Genomic DNA, 18,060 nt, shown 5'->3' with positions numbered 1-18,060 from the left:
CTAACTCCCAGAATCTGTGAACATGTTATGTTAAATGGCAAGCAGGAGTTAACATTGCAGATGGAACTAAGATTGATAAACAGCTGACCTTAAAATAGGAAGATTATCCTGGACTATCCAGGTGGGCCTAGAAATCACAAGGGCCTTTAAAAGTGGAAAAGGGATACAATGGAATATTATTTGGCAATAAAAAAGAAATGAAGTGCTGCACATATTATAATATAGATGGATCTCAAAAGCCCCATGCTAAGTGAAAGAAGCCAGTCCACGCATTACTTGGTTATTGTTGTATTATCCCCTTCCTGGCCCATAGTAGGTGCTCGATAAAACTGATAAATAAATTACTTTATAGCTTGTAATTCTTTCTCATAATTCCTACATGCATATTTATATTGTCAGAAAATAACTGACTTTGCTACAGGACAGCTTACTGGTGTGAATAGAAATTTGGCAAATGTATCATGAATAGTTCAGGAGTCTACTAGCTAACGTCTAACAGATGATGTCGATACATGCATATGCTCTCACTAATTAACATAAATCATCCACTCAGGGTTCTTAAACTAAAGAGTACATATCCATTTCCTAATAAATACTGAAGTGGGTAGGAGGCTGACAGCAAAGGGGCCATTCTGAAGTCTCTGATCACATGCAGGTACAGATGGATCCTGGGACATCACCATAACGCTGGACTCACTCTATAGCAGAGCTGCTCACTCTCTTCACTTAGGTCCTGGAGTCCTCGGTCCCAGTACAGATATTTTAAGGAATATTTTATTTAAAACGTATCCAGTATATATGAGTTAGTTGCACATACTGGAAATTTAATTCAAGCAGACAAAACTCTGTGGCGTTGAACCAAGGAGTCAGTCACTGATGGAAGCTACACCCCTAAAGCTAGATACCTTTAGATTTGAAATTATTTTTATATAGCTTATATATTACATTCAAAAATATACTTATTATACATGCACACACATATTTTGCTAATAAGAAAATTCCAGCTTCTTAGTAACTCTATAAGGACCGTCTTAGACCCACATGATCTGACTCTTGCCCATCTCTCTGGCTTATTTCTTCCCATTCACTCCCTCCCCCTGGGCCTCCAGTCATACTGTCTTTGCTCTTTCTTAAATACACAAAGTTTGTCTTTGCCTCAGGGTTTTTGCACTTATTGTTCAAAACCATCTGGAAAGATCTGCCTGTTGATTCCTTTTTATTTGGATCTCAGTTCAAGTAAATCCTCTTTACCAGTGAGGTCTTCCATGGCACCAAATCAAAATAGTGCCGGCCTCATCTCCCAGCAACACTCACTATCACAACACCCTTGTTTTTTAAAAACACCATTTATCATTATCTAAACTCATCTTGTACATTTATTTCAATGTTTATTATCTGTTTTCCACAAACTTTGTCTCTCTTCCATTCCCAGAGCCAAGAAAACGCAGAGGAGCATAATACAAAAGTTGACTCAGCCAAGGCACTGAGGTCCTTCTAGCTATGTAGTCACCTATCTTTTCACAGAGACAAGCAAACATTGTAGCTTCACCAGGCCACAGACTTGTTTTAGCAAACTGCACCCACACACACTTGCAAGGAAACTACTGTCACAAAATGCTCCCAATGTTCCCTGGGGCCTAGAAACAACTGGAGACCTATACAGATCAGAGGTTCATAGGCATGGATGGCTGCCCTAGCTGTACTGGGTTGCTTTGGGTTAAGAAACTCTTCTTGGAAATCTTATTTGGGGTCGAGATGTAGAATGTTCACCAATTCCATTCAATTTCATGGATTATATTGTGCTTTTGAATGTACCTATGGATGAGACCAAGAAGTCTATCTATGAAGAAATCCCTCTCTAAAAGGGAGTTATTCACATTTCTTGGGAGACAAGATACATTAAGGTAAAGGAACCAGAAAGAGGAAAGTGACATTAACATCTAAACACTTTTTTCACATGACTTAACACATTCTGTCTAATAAGCATCATTAGCCCCAATTTGAGAAAATTAGGAAGAAAGGCCACACAAAACTAGATTCAAGTCCCAGTTTCTCAGCTGGGATGGTCTTCAAGACTCTGTCTCCAAAGCCCTTCCTTCTGTGTCACAAAGCTTCTCACGAGGCCCTTGACTCGTGAGGGCCCCTCACGACCCCTTGACTAGTAACTAAGGGGTTCAAGAGAGGGTTCCAGACAATTATACCACTGATCCCTCTGCTCTTGACCCAGCTCCCATATATGCTAAGCAGGTAATGATTCAAGGACTCCACTACTATTAACTTATGTCATCATTTAAAAGGCTTTTGGTTGAAACCTATCCCCTCAATATTGTCAAACTTCTATGAAGATAACTTCACTGTTCACACTAGCTCATTCTTTACTATCAGAATCCTGTTTTTAGCTTCCTATTCCAATATATACTATTTTTGTGTTTCTATGTACGACTATGTTACCATATCATTGTATTCGTTTTTACTATAAGCCTCCCAAAGCCCTTCTGAAATAAAGCTAACTATGAAGAAATAAATTACAGAGCTAATATATATTATTGTGGATTACGAAAATGGCCATAAGTTTTCATGTGTCTTTACAGCCATGTGTCTTTATGGCCTTTGCCATGTGACTTCTCAACTCCTCCGAGAAAGAGGTAGAGTCTATTTTCTAGTCCCTTAAATCTGGGCTGGCTTTGTGACTAGCTTTGGCCAATAGGATATGGCAGAAATGAAAGTGTGCCAGGTCTGAGCCCAGGCCTCTAGGCCTTGCATGCTTTTCTTCCTTTGGGTCCCTTGAGACCACCATGTGAATAAGCCCAGGCTGGCTCGCTGGAGGATTAGAGACATATGGCCATTAGTTTCACTGTCCCAGTCAACAGCCAGCCACACCCAGAAGCAGAGATACCTAGATGATCTGTCAGTATCTCCAGATTCATAAGAAAGCCCAGCTAAAACCAGAACTTTCCAGCTGAGCCCAGCCTAAATAAGCTACCTGGTTGTTTTCTTCAATAACTAAGGAAGCAATAGATACCCTATATTCCTAATGGCCACATGTAAATGCTAATATTGTAAACAGTGAATGATTTACATAATCTCAGTCTTTTTGAGTTGGATACTGTCTTCATTTTACAGGTGATCATTACAGAGTTTTCGTGACTTGCCTTTCCTCTTCTGCTATAGTAATGTAGACCAATCGATTAGCTTACCACTATAGAAAACGTTAGAGCTCTTTAGCCAGGAGCTTTAGATTTTTATACTTCATTTATGTACAAACTCCTTCCCATTTGGCCTCCAGTTAAGCAGACTAAAAAAATGTAAAGCTTAAGAAACTTCTACAAATAATTCTTCATATTTCTGCTTCAAAGGTAACCTTAGGACACTGAAAGGAAGAACCAAAGTCAAGTTACGCAGAAGAGCCAACTTATTTGGGGAGGTTTTGACCGTCTCCTGACAGACTTCGACAAAATACCGAAGAAGCCATGTGCTCTCTGAAGAATGCAGCCTGTTCCCTATTGCTTGAATGTTTTTGAAGGTTACTCTGTGGATCACTCTTCAGAGGGCTTTTGAGAATACAAATTACTCATTTGGAAATTTATGGGATGATATGTCTTTGAAGGTACACAAATGAACATTCTGTTTTCCTGACTACAAAACTCAGACAGTACCAAGTCATGGGCTAAATTCTATTAATTCTACTTGTCTTTGTTCACTAAGCATGCCTCCCCAATGGATAGACATAAATCAGCCTCCCAGTATCAGAGTGTAACAACTTCATGAGAGACTGGGAAAAATAAAACAAAACAAAACTCCCATGTTCTTTCATGTTGGCTCAGCAATCTGCAACCTGTAAGACGCAAGAGCTCCTCTACTGAGAGAAACAGCTCAGGCTGTTGAGGCAGTGGTTGGCTGAAAGTTACATTATGTAAGAATGAAAAAATACAAATTCATAAACTAAAATCAGTAATTGTAAAAAATTTACTTGAGAGCCAAAGAAAACAAGATGCATTTAGTTTTCTCACTCTCATCTTGCCTCTAGTTTTTGTTTTGCTTCTTCTTGCTGTTCTTGAATATTTTATATACTTTATCAATCTCTTCCTCCAAGAACTTGTGTGTGTGTGTGTGTGTGTGTGTGTGTGTGTGTCTGAGTGAACACACAGGGACAAGGGAGACAGAAATGGACATAACCAAAGAATGAAAGGGGGATAGGCCCAGAAAAGTCAAGGAAAAGTAAAAGCAAAAATATATACAATTGGGTAACAAATTCAATTTATGAGCCTTAGGAAGGACTCAAAATTATAATGGGCTACTTTAAATTTGATTGTCACAAATTTTCAGAAGAACCCTCTTTTTACCTCAGTTCCTACAATGACAGTTCTAATGCAATTCATTAACTAATAGCTCTATAGGATTGGCCCTCTGCCAACTTATACCTCCTATCATCTTTGCTTTCTGGTATTGAATATGAATTCATGTTCTTCTTTTATTTTGCCTTGCTTATTAGACTAAGCTTCTGACGTTTCACTAATACTTATTAGGGTAAAAGTCTGTCAGCCTCCTCTGCAGAAAGCATGATTGAGAGAAATGGTTGGGTTCAACTGTGGGGCTCCTGACTGACTGGGGTGGGGAGGCAAGTGGGCCTAAACATTCAGGTAGGAAATGGTACTGACATTTGGACAAAAGAAAACACTACAAATTTGTCTCCTGGTTCTGTGTTTTACAGACTTGTTATATGGTCTCTTGTTAAAGAAAAAAATAAATCTCAGGATTTTCAATGTTGAGAAGTGTTTCATCATTTTACTTAGATAATTACAAAATAAAACAAGTAATGAACATATGTACATAACTTTAAAACTATTCTAAAATCCAAGAAAGTGTAAGTTATAAAACTTTATCAAAATTTATCAGAAGTTCTAATTGGGTTTAGAGAGCTTCTCTTGTGTCTGCTATTTCTTAAACATAATTAGTTCAAGATAATTCTTTTGCCAAAGAAACATATTTTGGGACAAATTCTGTTCCACTTCAAAAGCAAAAATATTTAAATAGAAAAAAATCTTTGTTAAAATAGTAGATGTTTAAGCATTTTGAAACTACTTGTGTTTCCAAAAGTAACAGAACCAAGCTCCATACTCTTTAAGAATTTTATAGAGCTTAAGATATTGAAGGCAACTGTGAAGTATCTTTGTATTCTCCTTTTGACTAAACTACCTTATGTGCATGAAAAAGGGGCCACATATTAAACCTGGTAAAGCTCAGGCCAGCATTGCACGTCCTACAAACTCGGAGACCCAAAGTAAGCACACAGGATGGTCTGAACATAAAAATTCCTAATTGAAAGTGGGTCATGGCGGGTAGTCACATCCAAAAAAAAAATTCGTAAATTCAAATGAGTAAAAATAATTTAATAAAATAGATGAGTTTATTTTCACTGAAACTAAATCATCCAGATTGGATTTAATGTTAAGAAAGATGCATTTGCCTCATTTTTTTACTTGATTCTTTTGCTTTTGATAAACTATTGAGTCGTTATTTTTGTTAAAAAATTGATTTTAGCCATCAATTTATTAGGTTGATGGGCTATTTAAAACTGCCTACCAAGATGCCATACTGGAGGTGGGGGGGGGGTTAAATTACGTTTCATAAAAAGTTTTTCATGTATGTTTATAACTCGTCATGCTGCCTGCTTATGAACTGCTCCATGTACATGAATGCAGAGATGGGCACCTACTACCATACTTGCCAGCAGCCTGATTATGGTGTGGACTGCTACGATGGTGGTCTTTATGAGCTAGGACTGCCTACGCTGCTATTTGCTAGGAGTATTCGATTCTTGGAAACACAAATGCAAATTCCAATATGGAAATCAAATAGCTGCACTCAATTACAAGCTAATTGTTCAATGTCCAAAATTGCTTATAGTAACACGTGTGAAAACACAAAGCTAAAAGTATCACAAAAATCCTACACCTGCCTCAGAGAACATATTCATGTTTGCAAAACATCTTGCTAGCTTCCCTGTTTCCCCGAAAGTAAGACCTAGCCGGGCAATCAGCTCTAATGCATCTTTTGGAGCAAAAATTAATATAAGATCTGGTATTATATAATATTATATTATATTATTTTATATATTGTTATATATTATATTGTTATGTTATATTATTATATGTTATATTATTATATATTATATTATATTATATTATATTATATTATATTATATTATATTATATTATATTATAAGACCAGGTCTTATAGTAAAATAAGACCAGGTCTTATATTAATTTTTGCTCCAAAAGATGCATTAGAGCTGATTGTCTGGCTAGGTCTTATTTTTGGGGACACATGGTTATTGTTTTGCCTGGGACTACCTGACCTAGTTAATAGGTTTCCTATATAAGCATCATTAATAAAATAACTTTTGGGGATTTAGAAATAGAATGCAGAGAACTCACTCCTATGGTGAGACTGGGGGAGGAAGAGATTTATTGATAATTGAAAGTAAAAAGATTTTTTACTAAAAAGTGCTCTTAATTTATATTTTTCTGCCTTAGATAACACAAACTATAAAATAAAAAATGTAATGACTTCTTAAAAAACAATGTTTGGTGTTTTTTGTTTGTTTGTTTGTTTTTACTTAATATATCTGTAAACGAACATTCAAAAACTATTTTCAAGTTTACATGTTTCAGATCAAGCCAGAGGCTGCTCCTTCATGGCATTTTAGTATTTCTGGAGGGAAAGAAAAAAAAAATCCTTTATTCTTTTATACAGAAATGAGAAGAGAACAAAATTAAGCAAAAATATATATCCCCTTTAAAAAGTTAATCTAAAAATTCAAGAGATTATTTTGAGTTCTGTTAGATGGAGACCATCATTCAAGGGATATGTTTGTCCATGAGGATGCTAAAAATTTTTATTAAGCACCTTTTTTTCACTTGGTTTTTCATCAATTTCCCCCAGGCAGGTGTCCAGCCTATATATACACCCCAAACACACACACGCCTTCCCACACCCTTGCTGTAACTTAAGGATCATAGTCTCCCCCAATGTACTTCTTCTTTGTAACGGAATATGCAGACTTAGTAACCATGGGGTACTGTTTCCTAGCACTAGGTTGAAATAATTCTGGCAACTGGGACCCCAGAGATTTCAGAGATTTCACCATCTGAGTGCCGGGCTGTGCTGTTTAAGGTCACTGACCAACTTAATGACTCAGACGATTAATGCAATCTTAGGGAAAACATTCCAGAACAAGTCATTACTATTCACGGATATCTTAAAAATCCTCCTCATGTACGCGTATAATTCTATTTGACTTAAAATATAATTTTATTATGTATGTATTGACCCATATAAATTTGTGTATTTGTATATATATCTGGATAGGTACTGATTTGCACTCTAGGAGCAATCATTTGGTTTGCTTTTTAGAAACACATTTTCTTCATTCTACCAGGAGCCCCCCCAAAACCTATTTTTAGAGCAGATTCTTGTGGCAGAGGCTGCTAGTTTTCCCCTACTATCCATGCTCACCTTCTTGTCTAGTGATACAATTTTTAGCAGGAACATGACTTCCCCAAATACAGGTCACGTTACCCAGCCTCCCTTGCAGCTAAGGATGGTCTTGTGACTAAGTTCTGGTCAGTGAGAAGTAAACAAAAATGTCAGAGCCACTTCTGGGAACCTTATGAGTTGGCCAACACATAGTCTTTGCCTTTCTTTTTCATCATTTCACCTGTCCTGCTGACTGGAAGCAGATGGTACCTTGAACCATGAACATGAGATCATACCATACAAGAAACAATCCAGTGAACTGTTTTCTAAGGATTCCTGGTGCAGAGCCACCCTACCAGCCATGCACTGCTTTCTTCTCCTTTTTTACATGACAGAAATCTACTCATGTTTCTTGAGCTCTTTTAAGTTTCTATAAATTTTGATTTTCCTGTTACTTGCACCCAAACTTATTACGGAATGCTAAATTCCCATCTTACAGCACTGATATAGAAGGAAGTATAAAAATATATAAAAATACAAAAAGGGGCATTAAATCTACCCCTGAACAATAAAAAATTTATAACACATGGACATTAAAGCTAAGTCAATCATTTAGATAGAGAACAGAGAGAGGAACCATGTTCCAAATCCACATAGGATAGAGTGAGGGAAGGTCAACGCTTGCACGAATCTTTGAAGGTCAAATGTCAAGAGTTGTTTACAGTTTGGTGGGCTAAAATGAAATAATCCAGACCTCTTGGGAATAGCCTCTTGAGAATAAGCTTAGCGGTTGAAAGGGAAGAATGATGGAGGGGGGCTTTGAGATGGTATGCAGGCCAGGCTTACACCAGCCCGACTCCCTTTCCCTGAAGCTGACTCAGCCTGCCCTACTCCACCCTAACCTCTGACCTCCTGTACAAGTCCCACATGGAGGAAAGCCCTGGGCAACTGCACTCTTGTTCCTTTAATGCCCCTACTGCAAAAATAACCCCCAGCTGCTCTAGGAGTGCTAGAGGTCATGGGGACGAGCCCGACCCCTCACTCAAAGTCCTAAGAGGGAATGGCAGCCCACTCAAGCAAGCATAGGATGCCTGAAGATTCTTCTTCCTTCTCTGAGTGTGGCAGCTGCAGCAAGAAAGGAGACCCGGATAATGCTCAGTCCCACATACTACTTGGTAAGCACATAGGAATTGCAGCAGAGGAGGTAGCCATTCCTGGGTACCAGGGCCCACTTGAGAGGGAGTTGAGAATGACAGGGGGCATAGAGTTAAAGAAGTCTGGGGCAAGCCCCCACCTATGGGGAAGTCAGGGTGAAGCTGAACAGGCTCCTGTCGCTCCCAGTGTCAACACCAGGAAGGGACAGCTGGTGTGACCTGGGCACAATAACAAGAAACAAAGCTGAAACTAAAGAAGCAGGAACTGGAGCCCAGCAATGTCAAATAGATGTGGAAAGCCACACGGCCCCTTGGGAGAACTGGGCGGGGGCAGGAGGGACTAAGCAATTGTCTGGATAATCCAGGCAAGACACAGGCTGTTAAAGTTCCACGCTATTTCAAGGTAAAGGGAGTTTTTTTATAGCAGTTGATTCAAGTACCTGCTTCATCATTTTCTTAATAGAACTCAGATATTGTCCTCTCTGAAGGGATGACACACTTTTGTGCTCCAGTGCCTCTTTTTAATATGGGAGACTTTCCCGTTTCAGTCCTCTGGACACATGCTAAGAAGATAAATACTTCCTACGTAGACAACCCTTTACATTTCCCAACCTGACAGTCCCACGCTCATTAATCTGTACACTGCTTCTGTGAATGTGACCAGAGCTTCTCTGCCTGTTAGGCAGAATAGGAACCTAAAACAAGGAGGCGGAAATGCAAGGCCACCCAGCAAAGTATTGGCGGAGCGCCCAACTCAGGCTGCCTGCCTGCATCAGATTGATAAGTCCTCCAAAACACCACACTATCATTGAAGAGTAAGGACTGGGGGTGATGCTGACGATGCAAAATGCCGTTAACCTTGACTCACCCAGTTTTTAGATTAATTAGTTTGAATATCTAGAGATTTGCTTTTCTTTTTTCTCCTCCTTCTCTCCTCCTCCTTCCCTTTAGTAAGCTGATAACTTTTAAGTACCACACCACGAGAAAACATTCTCTACAATTCTTTCCAACAAATGTATTGACAGGATCATTCAATGCTATAGATCATTTCCTATTATTGGGATCATCTCTACCCACTTCCCACCCCAAACTATACTCTCAAATTTTCTGAAATTAAGTCAAACATTTATTGAGTACATATCAGGTATCATGAGTATAACGAGATCAGTAAGACACAATGGCTGTCTTCGAGGAGCTCATATTCTATTTGGGAACACACACAAACACACACACACACACACACACACACTCTCAGGAGATGCAATCAAGGTTAGCTTGTCATTATTTTTCCAAATAAATGAACAAAAACTGCTGTATTATTTAGACGAAAGAGGGACCTTCAGCCTAAGTTGAAGAGGAAGCTAAAGACCAAATAGGTCTGTGATAGCACAGTGCTATGGGTTGAGTTGTGTCCCCCTTCAAATTCATATGTTGAAGTCTTAATCCCTTGTACCTCTGAATGTGACCTTATTTGGAGATAAGGTCTTTATAGAGGTCATCAGGTTAAAATAAGGTCATAACTATGGGCCCTCATCCAACAGGATTAAAAGTCTTATAAAAGGGAAACTTGGAGATAGACATGGATAGAAAGAAGACAATGTAAAAATATAGGGAGAGGATGGTCATGTGCAGGCCAAGGAGAGAGGCCTGGAACAAATCCTTCCCTCACAGCCCTTGGAAGGAAACAACCCTGACCCCTTGGGTTTGGACTTCTAGCCTCCAGAACTGTAACACAAGTTTCTTGTTGGTTTTTCAACCCATCTACCCTGCAGTACTTTCTTATAGCAGCCTAAGGAAATTCACACAATTTGACACATGTAAGATCTTAACTAAGAACAGGAGGATGAGGAAAGCCTTACATGTCAGTGAAACAGCACAAATAAAATAAGCCAATCAAAATGCCAGATACAATCTGAGAAAATTAGTTTACCTGAAGCAAAATGTTCAGGTAGAAAAGTGGCAGAATATACCTGGTCGGGTAAGGAGGTTGGGTCTCTGTACTCTGGGTTGTGTTCTACATTCAGGAGTTTGGAATGTATCCCAAGGCAGAGAAGAACTTGAGTGGCAGTTCATCAGGAGCCATGTGATAATAGAGATGGTGTACTAGGAAGACGGTGAGCAAGATGAATTGGAGAAAGAAATTTGGAAGAAAGTTGCTCAGTTATAGGAGTTGTTCTTAAACTAGTCTGCAAATTAGAATGAGGTGCTGTGATAGGCCAACGATGGCCACTCAGCATACCGTGGCTTACTCCTGGGAACCTAAGAATGTTCCTTATATGGCAGAAGAGACTTTGCTGATGTGTTTAGGATTTTGAGATGAGGAGATTATCTGGGATTATCCAGGTGGACCCTAAATGTAATCACAAGTGTCCCTGTGGGAGGGACGCAGAGGGAAATCTGACAGAAGAAGGCATTGTGACACCTGAAGCAGGGGGAGAATAGGTCACATGAGGCGATCACTTATGAAGGAAAGGGACATCTTCTAGAAGGTGGAAATGGCAAGGAAACAGATTTTCCCCTAGAGCTTCCAGAGGGAACGACACCTTAATTTTGGCCAGTGAAACTGACTTCTGGCATCCAAAATTATAGAATAAATTTGTGTTCTCTTAAGCCATAAAGTTTATGGTAATTTGTTATAGAAGCCATAGAAAAATAATACACCTGGAGAAGATTTACAAAAGTTTGATACCTAGGCCCCATTTCAGAGTGATTAACTCTTGTCTGAGGGTGGGTCCCAGGCATCTGCAATATCTCCCAGGTTTGCAGCCAGGTTGAGGGCCTCTGAGCAGGAGGAGGCCACATCTAAGGCTTGAAGCATAACTATAGAGTGAAGCAAGAAATGCAAGTGATATTGTGAAGAACAAAACACCTGGGATCTAGGGACTGCTCGGCTACTTCATTTAGGGAAAGATGCAAGGTCAAAAATGGATCAGCAAGAGCCTGTGTGTGGAGAGCACCCATTCCTTTCATACATTAGGGAAGAAGGGCAAGTGAGCCATGTGGGGGAGGGGTGGGTCTTGTATTAAGTGTCTGGATGGGATTATCCAGCAGGTAGCTGTACAATGTGAGAGGAAAGCTGGAGGGAATGCAGGGCTGAAGATACTATTTAGGAATCAAAAGCAGAGATAGAAGTTGAAGCTGTGACAGTGCAATTTCCAAGGGAGTTTGAAATTAAAGAGAGAGAGAGAGAGAGAGAGAGAAAGAGAGAGAGAGAGAGAGAACAGAACCAGGGCTATGCCATACAGTTGTAAAGAATGAGAATAGTAAGGAGACAGAAGTGTATTAGTCAGGGTTCTCTAGAATAGAATCAATAGGACATATGTAGATATACATAGATATATAGAAATTTATTATGAAGGATTGGCTCACGTAATCATGAAGGCTGAGAGGTCCCACAATCTGCTGTCTACAAACTGGAGGCCCAGGAAATCTGGTAGTGTTATTCCACTCCAAGCCCAAGGGCCCAAGAATCAGGAGTGCCGATGTCCAATAGCAGAAGCAGATGGATATTCTGGCTCAAGCAGAAAGCAATTCACCCTTCCTCCACCTTTTTGTTCTACTCAGGCCTTCAATGGATCAGATGATGCCCATCTACACTGGTGAGGGTGATCTTTACTCTACAGATCCAAATGCTAATCTCCCAGAAACATCCTCACAGACATCCTCTAGAAATAATGTTTTACCAGCTATCTGGGCACTATTAGTCCAGTCAAGTTGACACACAAAATTAGCCATCAGAAGAAGGAATGAATAAAGAAGAGTGGCAGAAGGAGATTCAGTATTACAACATAAAAGCCCCAGTGTCTATGTGTTTGGTGGGAGTGGAGGGGAAGATAACACAATCACATACTGCAGAAAGGGTAAAGAGAAGGATGACAAAGAAATGATGGCAGATTAGAGGCCATCATTGACCTTTGAGAAAGCAGTTTCGATGGTATATTAGAGGTGGGGGCAGAAATCAGATTACAGAGCTACAGGAGGGAGTGGGTGGGGAGGATATGTAAACTGCCAGTAGAAGCTAGCTTTTGGGAGCTCCAGTAATGAAAGCAGGCTGAGAAATGGAGTGACAGCCTGGTAAATTATACAGAGATAACATAGCATAATGGGCCTTGGAGTCAGCCAGACCTGACTTAACCTCCATCTCCTCCACTGCCTAAAATTTGCATTAAACAAACGGTTTAATTCTACTAGACTCAGTTACCTCATTCATAAAATAGTGATAATGCCTACACTAAAGAAGATCAAATGAAATAGGATAGGTAAATTGCCCATTTTAAGTGCTTTGCACAAAAATTGATACAGGTTTCTAGGCAGAGATGTAAAAGAGCTCTGTATCCCCCACTTTTCTATAAATAGGGTTGCCAGGTAAAGTACAGGACTCACAATTGAATTTTAATTTCAAAACAGAAATAGTTTTTAGTCAAAGTAATGTCCGAAATGTTGCATGGGCCATACTTATATTAAAAAATTATCTGTTGTTTGTATTAATTTTCTATTGCTTCTGTAGCAAATTATCCCAAATTTAGTGGATTAAAATGTATTACCTTACTGTTACAGAGGTGAGAAGTCTGACACAGATCTCACTGACTAAAACCAAGGTCTGGTCAGCAGGGCTACATTCCTACTAGAGGCTCTAGGGGACAATCCGTTTTCTTACCTTTTCCAGTTCCTGAAGTCACCCACATTTCTTGGTGTGCAGCCTTCTTCCTCCGTCTCCCAAGGCAGCAATGTTGCAGCCCTCCGAGACTTCTTCCTCAGTCACACTTCCCTCTGATCACAGTTGGCAAAGGTTCTCTAGTGTTAAGAACTCATTTTATTAGATTGGGTTCAGTTGGATGGTCCAGGAGACTCACTCCATTTAAGCTCACTCGCTTAATCACACCTGAAAGGCCATGGGGACATTCACAAATTCCAGGGATTAGGAGATGAACATCTCTTGTGGGACATTATCTACCTACCACATTGTTCATCTCAATTCAAATTGAACTAGCTGTTCTGTTTTTGTTTGCTAAATGTGGTGACTATGACCCTACTTATAAAACTTTCTTTGATTAATTCGAAGGAAAAATGTGAATTTCTCCTGACCCTAGAACTTCAACTATACCTTTTATTTTTCTCTCTTCCCATTCTATGTATCTCCCTCCATAATGTTATATGAATGTGTTTCTATTTAAAATTTTATGGTAAAGATCTGTAATTGTTTGCAAAAGAAGGGAAGGGAAAAAAGAAGGAAAGAAAGAAGAAAGAAACTAAAGATAAATTCTACTTTTTCATTTTAGAAAATGAGATTTAGACTTTTATATAATAGGAATTAGTAAAGAAAAACAGAAACCATTCTAGGTATTTCAGGAAGGGAAAGAATTCAATACAAGTTATTGGATGCATATAAAACTCCTGGAAGGGCTAGAGGGGGGAAGGTCAGGGAAAGCCACAAACTTGCAAGTTTGCTGCCAGCTTTTCAGAGCAGGAAGTTTCAGGGATTACAGGAAACTCTTGGTGGTGATCTCATCTGCTTCCAGCACTGAGATGAGTGATTCACAGGGAAATGTCTGGGAGCCCATACAAACAATGATATCTTCTGAAACCCACACATTTGCCCATATCTGAGAGAGGAACTATAATGTGGCTTTTACTTCTCTCTTCCAAATCTCATGCAAGTACCTCGGTTGTCAGCGTGATTTGAAACTGCTGGCAAAGGATGATGGGAAATGTAGTTCCCAGGCTTCTAGTCCTAACAATAAGAAGGAAGTACATAACAGACAAGCTGGCCTATGTAGCTAAAGAAACAACTCCAAAAGATTGACGGAATAAAACTTTTGACAAAAGGAAGAGGCAAAATAATCACCAGTGCTTAGGTTTCTGTTTATTGTAAAATACCAAAATCCCTGAGTATGTTGTACCCATCTGCAACTTTTTCTTTTAAAACAATACTTTGTTAATTTGCTGTCCCATGTCTTCTGAGCTTCTCCTAGCCCTAGGATTTCACTTATTGTTTACTCTTGGCCACCAAAATTTTGTTTTTCCTATCTAAGTTAGCAACTTGTAAAAGAAGGAGTCTTGGTAAATATGTTTGTTTCCAGAGCTAATGCCTGAAGTGTAAGATATGACTATTTTCTATCTCTTGCTGTGGAAAAAAACTACACTGTAAAGCGTAGTAGCTTAAAACAATAATCCCCCTTTTTCACTGTTCTGTGGGTTTGCAATTCAGGGAGGACTCAGTGGGGCTCTCCTGCTCTCTGTGTTGTGAGCTGGGTCACTCACTCAGTTCCATTCAGTTGGTGGCTGACTGGCAGGGCTAGGAAATCTAATGGGGCTTCACATACATGTTGAATGCCTTGTTGTCCCTCCATATGGCTTCTCTCTGCCCATGTTGCTAACCTAAGCTTCCTTACAGCTCAGTCTCAGGTAGCCAGATTCTGTGCATTTCGGCTGGCTTCCTAAAGGGAAAAAGTGGAAGCTGCCAGTCCTCTAACAGCCTGGGCATGCAAGTCTCAGAACGTCACATCTGCCGTATTCTATTGGTCAATGAAAGTCATACAGCTAGCTGTGATTCAAGTGGAGGAGAAGTGGGGTCTATCTCTTGAAGGGTAGAACAGCATGTGCCTACAGAGAGAGGAGGAATTACTCAGTGGCCATCTTTGGACACTGATTGGTTCTATTTCTCCCAGCTACTAACTTTGATGCTTATTTTCTTATTCTATCCACACTTTACAATTTGGAACATGCTGTTTTTGACCTTAACTTTTATCTTTTTGTATTCTTATCCATCAGTGGCCTGTTCATAGTTTTTGCTTATGTAACTTATTAATAATGACTATTTGAGCAAGCATTTCATATATGTATATATACACATACATATATGCATACATAGTATGTACATATACTACTGACAATCTATTTGTTGAATTTTAATAAAGTTTAATTACTTTTTTAATAAGCAAAACAAGATCTATTTTACACCACCTTTTTATACTCTACTCTGAAGATCACTGATCTGTCCTTCTATTTTGGTTGGTCTCATCATTGCTTTCTTGGATTTTCTCATTAACTCCCTACCCAAGACCCTTCTACCTACTTACAAGGTGACACTGAGACTTTGCTCCCATCTTTTATCCTCTTCCTGTCATTTGGCTACATAAAATAGCTAATACAGGTTGGCTTTGTTCCACATTTCACAGTTTGTATCATATATGTGTATATATGTATATGTATATATATATATATATATATATATATATATATATATATATATACAATCTTTGACGCTAAGCTCTGTGAAAGCCTAAGCCTTGTAGTTGGGTAAAGTAGACTAGCTCTTCTTTTCTAAATGTTTAGAACCACAATACTTGTATAGGTATATACAGGTACTCAGGTACTCTCATCTCTCTCTAAAAAAAAAAAAAGTCATTTGGGAATTGAACACTAATTAGAACTATTTGTGCTGTCTCATGGAGGGAAAGATTGAGAATAATCTAAGCTTATAGGAGGCAGGTGTGTGCCCTTTCATCTTTGTGTCTCTAGAGTGCTAACATAGGGTCTAGCAAAGAGTAGGTGCTTAAAATGTTTGTTATACTAAAGGCTGGCCCCTTACATTTAACTATCCAAGTGGAAATGTACAATTTGTTTGCAAGTACTTTATCAAGAAATACTGAGACACACAAATAGGCCCTTTTTGTAACACAAAAATAAAATTCAAGCCGTCACAAAATAGCAGCTAGAGGTAAAGCAGAATAAATAGATCGGACATCACACTTTTAAGTGCTCTATCCTTTTAATTATAAGTACAAGTTAATTTCCTTTTAATTTTTTAAAAAAATCCAAGGGCCGGCCCAGTGGCTCATGCAGTTAGAGCTCTGTGCTCCTAACTCCGAAGGCTGCCTGTTCGATTCCCACATGGGCCAGTGGGCTCTCAACCACAAGGTTGCCAGTTCAATTCCTTGACTCCTGCAAGGGATGGTGGGCAGCGCCCCCTGCAACTAAGATTGAACACAGCACCTTGAGCTGAACTGCCTCCCGAATGGTTCAGTTGGTTGGAGCGTGTCCTCTCAACCACAAGGTTGCTGGTTCGACTCCCGCAAGGGATGGTGGGCTGTGCCCCCTGCAACTAGCAATGGCAACTGGACCTGGAGCTGAGCTGTGCCCTCCACAACTAAGACTGAAAGGACAACAACTTGAAGCTGAACTGCACCCTCCACAACTAAGATTGAAAGGACAACAACTTGACTTGGAGAAAAGTCCTGGAAGTAGACACTGTTCCCCAACAAAGTCCTGTTCCCCTTCCCCGATAAAATCTTAAAAAAAAAAAAAAAAAAAAAGATCCAAGTGAGGGGATTGGAAACAGAAGGGGGACTTGAGGCAGCAAACGGGGTAGAAGGATTTTCAGTGACCCATCGTGATCTGCAGTGCATATCCTAGGCAGGATTATCTGCAAACAGGCCTCAGTAAACAAGAAGGTGCAGAAGGCTACCAGCTTCCTTTTTAATCAAACATGAATCTGCTGTGTGCACAGCTCTGATATTCAGGCTGCTGCAGGTCTGATAGTTTAGGCTGAAGCGAGAATGAAGATGACAATGGTGGCAGGAGCCCCGGGAAGACTGTGGGCCACCCAGGGCCTCCCTTGAGCCCATTTCAGTGCCTCTGGCTACCAGATGTGATGCATACCTCAGGGGCCTAAGTGAAGGCCTGGGGGGGCAGAGGGGAGGTGAGGGGGACACTCTCCCTTTCTCAGACTGTCTAATTTAACATGGCTTCTGTCTGGCTCCCCTGAGATTCTAAAGGGAGACCAAAGTACTTACCTACATGACGGAGTCCTATGGAGCTTTCTCAGTCGGTATTTCGAAATAAGCATTGGAGGCAGCATGTCAGGCAGTGCTGAGAAGTAAGAAATATGTGCAGGAGTGTATGTGTGTGTGGGGGGAGTGGTGGGGAGGTTTGGAAGGAAACCTCGGCTCTGACTGAATGCCATTTGTTTCTTTCATTTCAGGCCGCTGCTCTTATTGTTTTTACTACGACATTTTCCTCCCCCAAATGCGAAAGCTAGATCTACAAGGCCCATCAATCCTTGGCCCTTTATATAAACAAACTCTGGGCTGCACTATGGCTTGAAGGTGCTGACAGCTCACCTCATGGCTCCCTTCCAGCCATAGACCAGAAGGATGCCTGTTCTAAGGCAGCAGCTTCTGGGGTTCTGCCCTTTGGCACAGGATAGTCACCCTTATTGAGACTTGATAAAAAAGAAAAAGAAAAAGTCAAGATATTGCTAAACACATTTCAAGCCTGCCTATCAGATGTTTATAGGGAAGGAAGCAAATTACTTTCTATGCTCACCTGTTCCTGGAGTAGGAGGCTGGTAGAGTGGAAGAAGAGTCAGTCCAGGGTTAAAACTCTTCTCAAAAGAATTGGACTCTTGTGCGGCTATGCTCAAAAT

The sequence above is a fragment of the Rhinolophus hipposideros genome, assembly GCF_964194185.1.
Source record: "Rhinolophus hipposideros genome assembly, chromosome: 7".
Classification (NCBI taxonomy): Eukaryota; Metazoa; Chordata; class Mammalia; order Chiroptera; family Rhinolophidae; genus Rhinolophus; species Rhinolophus hipposideros.
This window is presented reverse-complemented; position numbering follows the sequence as displayed.